This window comes from Lemur catta, chromosome X, assembly GCF_020740605.2.
Source record: "Lemur catta isolate mLemCat1 chromosome X, mLemCat1.pri, whole genome shotgun sequence".
NCBI classification, from domain to species: Eukaryota; Metazoa; Chordata; class Mammalia; order Primates; family Lemuridae; genus Lemur; species Lemur catta.
Genome location: NC_059155.1, coordinates 24,113,198 through 24,125,940, shown reverse-complemented (window position 1 = coordinate 24,125,940; position 12,743 = coordinate 24,113,198). Strand labels below are relative to the sequence as shown.

The following is a 12,743-nucleotide window of genomic DNA, read 5'->3' as shown; positions in this document are numbered from 1 at the left end:
AGTCCCGTGACATCAGCCTAGCTCACAGCAACCTCAAACTCCTGGGCATAAGCAATCCTACTGCCTCAGCCTCCCGAGTAGCTGGGACTACAGGCATGCGCCACTATGCCTGGCTAATTTTTTCTCTATATATTTTTACTTGTCCAGATAATTTCCTTTCTATTTTTAGTAGAGACGGGGTCTTGCTCAGGCTGGTCTCGAACTCCTGACCTCGAGCGATCCACCTGCCTCGCCCTCCCAGAGGGCTAGGATTACAGGCGTGAGCCACTGCGCCTGGCCGAAAAACTTTTTTTTTTTGAGACAGAGTCTCACTTTGTTGCCCAGGCTAGAGTGCTGTGGCATCAGCCTAGCTCACAGCAACCTCAAACTCCTGGGCTCAAGCAATCCTTCTGCCTCAGCCTCCCTAGTAGCTGGGACTATAGGCATGTGCCACCATGCCTGGCTAATTATTTCTATATATTTTTAGTTGTCCAGCTAATTTCTTTCTATTTTTAGTAGAGACGGGATCTCGCTCTTGTTCAGGCTGATCTCGAACTCCTGAGCTCAAATGATCCACCCGCCTCAGCCTCCCAGAGTGTCTACAAATTTTTTTAAAAATTAGCTTGCACAGTGGCATGTGCTTGTGGTCCCAGCTACTCAGGAGGCTGAGGAAGGAGAATTGCTTGAGCTTAGGTGTTTGAGGCTGCAATGAACTGTGATCACACCACTGCACTGCAGCCTGGGTAACAGAATGAAACCATGTCTCTAAAAAAAGAAAGAAAAACCTTCAAATAGCATGTTGAAAAATGTATGGGTAAGTGTATTTACATTTGCAATTTACTTTGAAATCCATAAAAAATAACATGGATTAGAAGGATGGAGAGATGGATAGATAGATGGATAGATACATGAAATAGGAAGTACAGTATAGTAAAATGTTCATGGTAAAGTCTAGATGGTGGGTACATGAGTGTTCACAGTAATTTTTATAATCTTTTCTGTATGTTTAAAAAATTTCATAATAAAATGTTGGAATAACCTTGGAACATATGACAGGAAAAGTTTACATACTCTATAGATAAAAATATAAGACTTAGGCCAGGCGCAGTGGCTCATGCCTGTAATCCTAGCACTCTGGGAGGCCAAGGTGGGTGGATCACCTGAGGTCAGGAGTTCAAGACCAGCCTGAGCAAGAGCGAGACCCCATCTCTACTAAAAGTAGAAAGAAATTAGCTGGATAACTAAAAATACATAGAAAAAATTAGCCAGGCATGGTGGCACATGCCTGTAGTCCCAGCTACTCAGGAGGCTGAGGCAGGAGGATTGCTTGAGGTCAGGAGTTTGAGGTTGCTGTGAGCTAGGTTGATGCCACAGCACTCTAGCCCAGGCAACAGAGTGAGACTCTGTCTCAAAAAAAAAAAAAACAGTTATTGTAAAGCTATTGATTAATACAGTGTGATATTAATGCAAGGAAAGATAAATAAGCCAGTGGAGCAGAATAGAGAGCCCAGAAACAGACTTCTGTGTGTATATATATTGCATAACAAAGATGGCACTGCAGAGTAGTGAGGAAAGGATGGTCCTTTCAACAAATGATGCTGGTATGAGTTGTCTATCTATATCAGAAAAAAAAGATGAAATTGGACCCCTACCTCACACCATATACAAAATCAATGTCAGGTGGATTAAAGATATACATGCAAAAGACTAAACAATAAAAGTTCTATGAGGTGATAAAGGGAAAATTTAAGAGGAAAGAAATGTTTCTTTTAAAGGACAGATAAAGCACTTACCATAAAAGCTGAGTGCAGTGGCCTGCACCAGTAGTCCCAGCTACTGGGGAGGCCAAGGGAGGAGGTCCACTTGAGATCAGGAGTTTGAGACCAGCCTGGGCAACACCCTGTCTCTAAAAAAATCATTAACCATAAAAGAAAGGATTGATGAATCTGAGTGCATTAAAATGAAGAAATTCTCTTTATAGGAAAATACCATAAGGGGAAAAGACAAGTCACAGAGTGGGAGGAGATGTCTGTAATAAATGTAGTAGAAAAAAATGCTATTTTCCAAAATGAATTAATAACTCCTACAGGGGAGGTGTGAGTGCAGGGTGGGGTGAGGAAAGAAAAAAAAAGAACTTCTACAAGTCAATAAGAAAGAAGAGACAGCAATACAGAAAAATAATCTAGAGTCTTGAACACCCAGCCCACAAAATTGTAATCTGAATAGGTAAACATATGAAAAGCTGCTTAACCTCATTAGCAATCAGGAAAATGCAAATTTAAACCACAATGCACTACTATTACATACCCATTTGATTGGTGAAAATTAAAAGTCTGACACTAATAATGGCTGACAAGAACATGGAGCAACAGTGAGACTGTATTTTTGCAACCACTTGAGAAAATTGTTTGGTGTCATTAACTAGACTTGAAGATACACATATTTCATGACTGAGCACTTTCACTTTTAGGTATATATCCAACAAAAATACATTCTATGTATCCCTGGACATGTATATGTTTGTAGAAACTGTCTCTCAAGAGTAGAACAGTTAAATAAATCATGCCATATTCATCCAGTGGAATATTATCTATCAATGAAAACAAAATATAGATGTAAGCAAAAACTTAAGATGGGGAGAATTGAGTTGTTGGTTCTTGCTTGGGCACTTACATGAATGAGATTTGTATCATGACTTACAGGGGCAGAGATAAGGTTAAGGCCATAGTCTGAGGGACCCTTCCAACTGTACTTAATGTTGGTATGGGGCTAAGTTGTGTTTTGTATTGACACATGTATAAACCAAGTGCTTGGGAAAGGGTGCCTCATAATTTGCTGAATAATGGATACAGATTTAGGCTCTGTTTTGGTCTAGGGCTAGTGCCTAGTGTGCTAAACCCTGGTATGCACATGGGTACAGACCCTGCCCCATCCTTGGTGTAAGCTGTCTTCTTTTGAAGACATAGTATGAGTTTAGGGTCTTGGCTGAGAAGGCATTTATAATGTGTTGAGAGGTTGTATGGCTACAGGCCTGGTCTAAGCTGGAGCAGACCCCGGTTGCCAGTATGGTTAGAAGGCTATCTCTCAGAGTGCCCAGGGGGCTACTCCAGCACAGTGTCTTGTATATAGTAGGTGCTAAATAAATATTGATTTAATGTACGAGAAAGCCCTCGAGGAGGTGATGCAGCTGTGGAGGTGAGGCATGCGGTAGTGTGCCCCTTCCGCCGCAGGATGTAGTGAGGGGTGTGAGGACAGTGGCCCCTTACAGCGCCTATCGTCATGGCCTGTCTACCATCACAGGGAGATCTCTGCACCCTGGGGCTAAGAGATCCCACTTTTCCCCAACCTGAAGCCGCAGGGCCTCGAGGTACCAGCCACATGTCTTCCCACAAAGATCTGTGGGGGCACAGGGCAATGGGGCTCCTGTCAGTAATAGGGAAACTGATACATCGGAACTGGCTGAACTGGGACCCCTGCTAGAAGAGAAGGGCAAACGAGTAATCACCAACGCAAGCAAAGCTGAAGAAGAGCAAACATGCCCAGTGCCCCAGGAAGAGGAGGAGGAGGTGCGGGTACTGACACTTCCTCTGCAAGCCCACTAAGCCGTGGAGAGAAGATGGAGGAGTCTGTGTACACGATCTGGGAGGGATGCTGGAGAGTCATCCAGTACGAGGTACTCCCTGACTGGCTGAAGGACAATGCCCACCCGCTATATGGCCATAGACCACCCATTCCCTCCTTTCCGGCTTGCTTCACGAGCATCTTCTGCATCTATACAGAAGCCGGCAACATCTGGACCCATCTGCTCGATTTTGTGCTGTTTCTCTTTTTGGGAATCTTGGCCATACTTCGACCAAACATGTACTTCATGGCCCCTCTATGGGAGAAGGTGGTTTTGGGGATGTTCTTTTTGGGTGCAGTGCTCTGCCTCAGCTTCCCCTGGCTCTTCCACACTGTCTATTGTCATTCAGAGAAAGTCTCTCTGACTTTTCCCAACTGGACTATTCAGGGATCACTTGACTGATTATGGGGAGCTTTGTTCCCTGGTTCTAGTCCTCCTTCTACTGCTCCCCACAGCCACGGCTCATCAACCTCTGCATCATCTGTGTCCTGGGGATTTCTGCCATCACTGTGGTACAGTGGGACCAGTTTGTCACTCCTAAGCACTGGCAGACAAGAGCGGGAGTGTTCCTGGCACTTGGCTTGAGTGGTGTTGTGCCCACCATGCACTTTGCTATTTGCTGTGAAGGCCACCATGATGGGCCAGGTGGGCTGGTTCTTGCTCACGGCTGTGATGTGCATCACTGGAGCTGGCGTTTATGCTGCTTGAATTCCTAAGTGCTTCTTTCTTGGAAAATTTGACATATGATTCCAATCTCATCACATTTTCCGTGTCCTAGTGGTGGCAGCAGCCTTTGTCCACTTCTATGGGGTCTCCAACCTTCAGGAATTCCATTATGGCCTAGAAGGTGGCTGTACTGATGGATCCCTTCTCTGAGCCTTCCACCTGAGGGGTGGAGGAGGAGCTTCCCAAGTGCTTTTAAAAATAACTTCTTTGCTGAAGTGAGAGGAAGAGTCTGAGTTATCTGTTTCTAGAAGAAACCTTTTAGAGAATTCAGTACAAAACAAGCTTCAGCCCACTTTGATTCCCACTGGGCAATAAACGTAACATTTTCATTCCCCTAGCTGGGGAGGGTGGGGATGGCCAAACTTAGCCATCCCCCTCCTCGGCAAGGTAACGACCAGCCCCTCACAGAGACAGTACTTTGAAACTCATGCTGGGATTTTACCCCCTCCTCTACCATTTTGAGAAAAAATTATGGACTGGGACTCTTCAGAAATTCTGTTTTTTTTTTTTTCTGGAAAAAATGTCCCTCCCTTACCCCCATCCTTACTTTTTAGCCTGGCTTATAACAGGCCATCCATTTTGTAGCACACATTTCAAAAACAATTATATAACCTAGTCCCATCTTTCTATGGCCTGGATCTGCTTACACAGCCAGAGGCATAAAGCCACCAACTTTTACATAGCCCGGCTAATCATAAAAGTGTGTCCAGACTTCAAATAACTTGATTTTTAATTTTTTTTATTGGCAGAGTAATGTAAATTTAAAATGGGGAAAGATATTTAATATTTAATACTAAGCTTTAAAAAGAAACCTGCTATCATTGCTATGTATCTTGATGCAAAGACTATGATGATAATAAAAGAAAGTACAGAAGACACCTGGCATTCAAAAAAAAAAAAAAAAAAAAGAATGAAAGTTTGAGTGAAATGGAGCCAGGAACAGTGGCTCACGCCTGTAATCCTAGCACTCTGGGTGGCCGAGGCGGGAGGATCGCTCGAGGTCAGGAGTTTGAGACCAGCCTGAGCAAGAGTGAGACACTGTCGCTACTAAAAGATAGAAAGAAATTAACCCGACAACTAAAAATATAGAAAAAATTAGCCGGGCATGGTGGCGCATGCTTGTGGTCCCAGCTACTTTGGAGGCTAAGGCAGGAGGATGGGTTAACTCCAGGAGTTTAAGGTTGCAGTGAGCTACGATGATGCCAATGCACTCTAGCTGGGGCGATAGAGTGAGACTCTGTCTTGAAAAAAAATACTATAGGAGATGCCCCCTGCAAAGACCAGGGACTATGTACAATCTATAGCCCTGAGTGCAGTGCATCACAAAACAAATGCCCAGAACAGGGTCCATATGCATACCACCACTTAGCCTACCTAAAGGTAAATTTATGGATTCAGACTACAGCCTATTCTCACTCTGTCACTCAGCTTAGTGTGAAATAGCTATCAATAAAACCAGTGCCTGCATCCATACCATAGATTAGTAAATCATGGCAAGATGTGATGATTCTGGTTTATGTATACTGAACTGTGAAGGGCCTTTCTTCACACACTTAAAAATGAGCTGTCTAGTACAGACTGTATCATGTGTAGTGAATGGGTAGGATGAATACAGGTTTTTGTTTTGCAAGTCTTATCTTCTGATTTGCCAAATAGTGGCATGTCTGTGAATCATGGTCTATGAAGATCCTGTCTCAGAGCCTACTTAGTAATGGGTTGGGGATATATCTGTGTGACCCCCATTTGTAGGAGTGCTGTTTTTGTTTTGACCGAGTGTGGATATAGAATTAGGCCCGTATCTGTCTGGAGAGGGGGCTTCATGGCCATATTCTTGGAGGGAACTGTCTCATATTTGCTGACCAGCAGGGATCACTAACTCAGATGCCGGCAGGTAAATTAATGAATACTGTAGACTGAGTATTTACACATTTAACTGCCAAAGAATATTAATTATTTCCATAAAGAAATGAACTCTCTTCTATTTTTCCTGAAACACTCACCCTTCATGGAAATGTGAGTTCACAAAATGTCCTTTTCTCTTAAATGTCCTCTTTAATATCAGAGAAAAATAAACAGTATAAGTACAATGATAAATGGTAACTAATCCCAGGATTATTCTGGGAATGGAGTAAAAGGCAGCTGCTACTCTGCTCTAGCTGTACGGGAAAGCAGTCTGGTGTTGCCAGATCTTCCAATTTTCAAGAGACACTTAAAAAAATCTAGATGATGATTACTATTATTATTTTAGAGACAGGATCTTGCTATGTTGCCCAGGCTGGTCAAGAACTCCTGGGCTCAAGGGATCCTTCTACCTCAGCCTCCTAAGTAGCTGGGATTACAGGTGCATGCCACAATGCCCCCCAAAGTCCACATTATGTTTTTAAAGGTGAAATATTCCAATTTTTAAGTCTTGGCTCAGTTCAAAAACAAAGGAAAAGAAGGATAAAGGAAAGAAGGAATGAAAGAAGGAAAGAGGGAAGGAAGGAAGGAAACAGAGAGAAAGAAAACATTGTGTTTTGGAAAAAGTTTGCAAAGTAGATCAAAGATACACTTGAAGATGCCATTTTGCAATTTCTGATATAGACCCTGAGTAGGGTCAATCTCCTTGTGTACTGAACTATGTTAGGCATCTGAACATTGGCTGATTTGATGTCTGCTTGGAAGATTGTCTACTTAATAATTTGGGGAACAAAGGTCTGTATAAGGGTTCTGAACTAGCCAGGGGGCCATCTCCCACCTTGCTGTCTACTATGGTTAAGGACTGTGGGTCGTGTGAGGGTTACTTTGTGTTGGGCTAAGACATTGTATGTGAAGGAATCCTGGTCTGAGTGGGGACCATGCTGGGTTGTGGTATGTATGTGAGATCTGTTCTTGATAGTGATGATTTGGTAGGAAAAAAAATCAGTCAAGAAAAAGGGATTGTTCAAAATAAATTTGATGAAATTACTTAAAAATATTGCTGCAGAGCCTTTAATAAGATATTTAACAAAGAGCATATAGTTATGAGTTAACCCTGGCCAAATGGGATTTATTCCAGAAATGTGAGGGATGGTTAAGTATGATAAACCATATTAATATTGTAATATTTATTGTATTAATGGATGAAAGGTAGAAAACCATATGATCCTCTTTATATATGCTAAAAAAGGCATCTGAGAAATTCAATGTTTATTTATGATAATATTCATTAAACCTTAGTAAAACAAGGACAGATAGATATTGCCTTAACATGATTTAAAAAAATAGACCTCAAACAAAAAGCCAGCATCATCTTTTAGTATATTTTTTTTCTGAACTGCTTCCTACCTACTCTTCTATGGCCCGAGTAGCAAGCAACTGAGTAAGCCCTAAAGCAAACCGTTACAATTTAGAATTAAAAACAAAATCTTTAAATTTCAGTAATCTCCTGGAGTAGAGAGTAACCTTTCAGTGTCTGGCTCTGACTGGAGGCAGGGATGCTGCCTCTACAGACAAATGTGTGTCTAAATCTGTGTAAATAAAGTCGCTCTGGAAGCCCTCTGGCAGGCCGAAGAGGAGCTGGATTTCCTGGCTAGAAGTGGGGCAGTTGGACCAGCAGGAAGGTAAAGTATTTTTCTGTGGGCTGAGCATGTGAGAGACAGTGTCACCATTAGATTACAAAACATAGAATCAGGAGGTGTTATGTAATGAATGGGCTGGCATCGTGCGTGCGTGCGTTTGTGTGGGTGGACGGGGGAGAGAATAAGAGAGAGAGAGAGAGAGAGAGAGAAAGAGAGAGAGTTGTCTAGCATGGAGTCTATCTGATATATGAAATATTTAAAAGATACCACAAGACTCAGAGCATGAGGGGTCCTAAGCGAAGCCATCAGCTAGGATAAATGAGGTGGTCTATACTGCAGTAGTTCTTAGTTCCCATTTTCCTTATCTTGGTTTATACTTTTGGGTTTGTTAATTTTCCTTCGTTCGTTCGTTCCTTCCTTCCTTCAGCTCTTTGCTGGAAAAGGTTTTTTAGTTTAAATGACATGCTTTGACTCCCACATTCAACCTGTGCAGCAGTCATTGAGCTTATTCTACATTTCTTCTTCACTCCCATGTTTTGTTGTATTTCTACTTTGTCAGAAGACGTTTGTCAACCCTTATATTTATTTTAGTCTTAGGTTTACAATTAAATGTATTCAATTCTCAATATCTGTTTTATTTGTTTTTTGGCCAAAGTTTTCCAGTCATCTCTTACTTGGATAAAACTTGACCTCTAGTAGAATCCTCAGAAAGAGTTCTTGAATACAAAATGTCTTGAGTTCTTGAAAATTTAAAACTGGAATCTTTGGCTCACACTTTTTTCTTTTTACTTGAATTTCCTTAAAATGTTTCTTCACTGTTATCTTACTTCCTACAATTCTGTCAAGTACTTTGATGCCACCTGATTTTCTTTTCCTGTATGCAGGTCACTTGGTTTTTTGTTTTGTTTTGTTTTGTTTTTTTGCCTGTAGACCCAAAGGATTTGTGTGTGTGTGTGTGTGTGTGTGTGTGTGAGACAAAGTCTTGGTCTATTGTTCAGGCTAGAGAGCAGTGGCATCAGTCTAGCCCTAGTTTGAGTCTCAAGCTCTTGGGTTCAAGGGATCCTCCTTCCTCAGCCTCCTGAGTAGCTGGGACTATAGGCGTGTGCCACCATGCTCGGCTAAGTTTTCTACTTTTTTTTTCTTTAGAGATGGAGGTCTTGCTATGTTGTTCAAGCTGGTCTCAAACTCCTGGCCTCCAGCAATCCTCCCACATTGGCCTCCAAAATTGCTGGGATTACAGGCTTGAGCCACTGCATCTGGCTCCCAAAGTATTTTTTTAAATCACTAATGTCAGTCTCACTAGGGCTATATCTCAGAGTTGACTCAATATTCTCAGGTACACAAAGGGATCTCTAAATATGCAGAATTAGGTATTCTTTTTTTTTTTTTGAGGAGAGTCATCCTCTGTTGCCCAGGCTAGAGTGCCGTGGCCTCAGCCTAGCTCACAGCAACCTCAAACTCCTGAGCTCAAGCGATCCTCCTGCCTCAGCCTCCTGAGTAGCTGGGACTGCAGGTGCATGCCACCACATCTGGTTAATTTTTTCTATTTTTAGTAGAGGCAGGGTCTTTCTCTTGCTCAGGCTGGTCTTGAACTCCTGACCTCAAGCAATCCTCCCACCTTGGCCTCCCAAAGTGTTAGGATTACAGGCGTGAGCCACCGCACATAGCCTTAGGTGTTCCTTTATTTCTAGAAAGTTTTGTTTAACTTGTAATTTAAAATATTAGTTCAATTATATTACTTGCTTTTTATTTTTTCTTAAGAGATTCTAGATATACTATACCTATACATTTTCCTTTACCAGTTTATTTTGTTTTGGTTCTCTTGGCTGTTTTTAATTCCCATTCTTTCTTTCCCTTTACTGTATTTTTCAATCATATCGATTCTCCCTTGGGTAACTTATAATGTAGTCTTCTCCTCTGAGACAATTTTTTCTTTTTCTTCGATTTCTTTCCTGAGTTCAGTCAGCATTTAGTTCACATTTTCCTGTTGTTTGTGAATTTTTAAATTTCTGATTCATAGTATTCTTTCATATCTGTAATTGCTTGTTTAATTATATTTAATTAGTGTTTTTCTTTCCTTTGGGATTCTCTGTATTGGAGGGTGTTTATTTTTATCAGTTGAAAGGTTTTAATTCTTGCTTCCCCCCCAATAGTATCTTTGTGCAGATGTTGGATTCCTTTTTCTAATCATTTTAAAGTGTCCTGGATTTTCCTAGTTCAGTAGTGACATTCTTATTGATTGTATATGAAGAAAGGGAATTGGATGCCTTATTTGGTTTATTGGTTCAAGAGCACCCTCTTCTGTTGATACAATAAAGTAGTTTCTTTAATAAATGGTGCTTTTGGAGGGAGGGGTCATTTGATCTTCTGACTCTGTGATGCTATTCCTCTAATGTATACTTCTTTCTGTCTTGCCTTCACAAAACTACTGCTTTTTGTCCTGTGCAATTTTTAGGCCCCTTCTGTTTGATTCTTAGTCACTGCTCTGATCTCTCAGGTCTCAAACCTGTTTTTAGTATTTACTTAGAGTGGGACTTTCTCCTTCTGAGTGTGAACTCTCTGTAGTGTTATCCTGTTTTATTACTGCCAGCACCCTGCAGAAGTTCCTTCTCACAATTCCTGCCTGACGTTTCATCTAAATGTAATGATGTAATATGTGATCCTTTGTGACTGGTTTCTTTTATTTAGCCTAATTTCTTCAAGGTTCATCTATGTTGTAGTATGCATCAGTACTTCATTCTTTTCACGGCTGAATAACATTCCATTGTATAAATATACCACATTTTGTTTATTCATTTGTCAGTTGATGGACATGTGGGTTATTTCCACTTATTTTGCTATTGTGAATAATACTGCTATAAAGATTTGTGTACGAGTTTTTGTGTGAACATATATTTTTATTTTTCCTGGGTATATACCTGGAATTATTGGGTCATATGGAAATTCTATGTTTAGCATTTTGAAGAAAAGCCAAATTATTCTCCAAAGTAGCTGAACCATTTCAAATTACTACCAGAAATGTGTGAGGGTTCCCATTTCTCCACATCCTGAACAACACTTATATTGTCTTTTTTTTTTTTTTGGTGCCGAAACTCACAATCTGTCTTTTTAAAATTATAGCCATTCTCATGGGTGTGAAGGGGTATTTTGTGGTTTTGCTTTGCATTTCCCCAATGACTAGCAATGTTTAATGTCTTTAGATGTCCTTACTGACCATTTTTATATCTTCTTTGGTGAAATGTCCATTTAAGCCCTTTGCCCGTTTTTAATTGGGCTATTTGTCCTTTTATTGTTGAGTTTTAAGATTCTTTATGCATTCTGGATACAAATCCTTTGTCAGAGATATATGATTTGCAAATATTTTCTCCCATTCTGTGGGTAGTACTTTCACTTTCTTGATGGTGACTTATATCACACAGAAATTTAAATTTTTTTTACTAAGTTGGTGCAAAAGTAACTGTGGTTTCAGACCATGAATTTTAAATCATTATAACTAGGCTCAAACACATCTTTATTAATCAAAATAGGAACCATTACAATCAACACATTTTTGGCAATGAGAAATGAGTTTGTTTATTCCTGTAGTGTAAAAATCCATGCTTTGGGATTCGACAAATTCTTGGAAAGCATTTTCTGCATCCTGCTGGTTGTGGAAGCGTTTTCCCTGCAAAAAGTTGTCGAGATGCTTGAAGAAGTGGTAGTTGGTTGTTGAGAGGTCAGGTGAATATGGTGGATGAGGCAAAACTTTGTAGTCCAATTCGTTCAACTTCTGAATCATTGGTTGTGCAACGTGCATTTGGGTGTTGTCCTGGAGAAGAATTGGGCCCTTTCTGTTGACCCATGCCAGATGCAGGCATTGCAGTTTTCAGTGCGTCTCATGGATTTGCTGAGCATACTTCTCAGACGTAATGGTTTTGCCAGGATTCAGAAAGCTGTAGTGGATCAGATCGGCAGCAGACCACCTAACAGTGACCATGACCTTTTTTTGCTGCAAGTTGGATTTGGGAAGTGCTTTGGAGCTTCTTCTCGGTCCAATCACTGAGCTGGTCATCACCGGTTGTCATATACAATTCACTTTTCATTGCACATCACAGTCCGATTGAGAAATGATTTGTTGTTGTTGCGTACAAGAAGAGAAGACCATACGTCAAAACAACAATTTTTTTTTTTATTTTCAGTCAGCTTTTGAGGCACCCACTTATCGAGCTTTTTCACCTTTCCAATTTGCTTTAAATGCTGAATGACCATAGAATGGTTGATGTTGAGTTCTTTGGCAACTTCTCCTGTAGTTGTAAGAGGATCAGCTTCAATGATGGCTCTCAATTGGTTGTTGTCAACTTCCAATGGCCGGCCACTGAGCTCCTCATCTTCATGACTCTCATTTCCTTTGCAAAACTTCTTGAAGCTACCACAGCACTGTACGTTCATTAGCAGTTCCTGGGCCTAATGCTTTGTTGATATTGTGAGTTGTTTCTGCTGCTTACAAATTGCTCGGCCAATACATTGTTTCTTTATGCCACCTGTTTTGTGTTCCTTTTTATCTTTTTTCCTCTTTTGAAATAGTTACATTAACAAAATGGCCAGGCGTGGTGGCTCATGCCTGTTATGCTAGCACTCTGGGAGGCCAAGGCAGGAAGATTACTTGAGTTCGAGAGTTTGAGACCAGTCCCAGCAAGAGCAAGACCTGTCTCTACCAAAAATAGAAAAAAAATCAGCTGGGTGTGGTGGCACGTGCCTGTAGTCCCAGCTACTTGGGAGGCTGAAGCAGGAGGATCACTTGAGCCAAGGAGTTTGAGGTTGCACTGAGCTATGATGACACCACTGCACTCTAGGTGGGGCAACAGAGCGAGATTCTGTCTCAAAAATAAAATATCATC

General features: G+C 41.1%; 1 pseudogene; it reads left to right on the top strand.

The window, feature by feature from the left end:
* The first annotated feature begins 3,357 nt into the window (after positions 1-3,357).
* Positions 3,358-4,477, top strand: LOC123628140 (annotated as a pseudogene).
* The last annotated feature ends 8,266 nt before the right edge of the window (positions 4,478-12,743 follow it).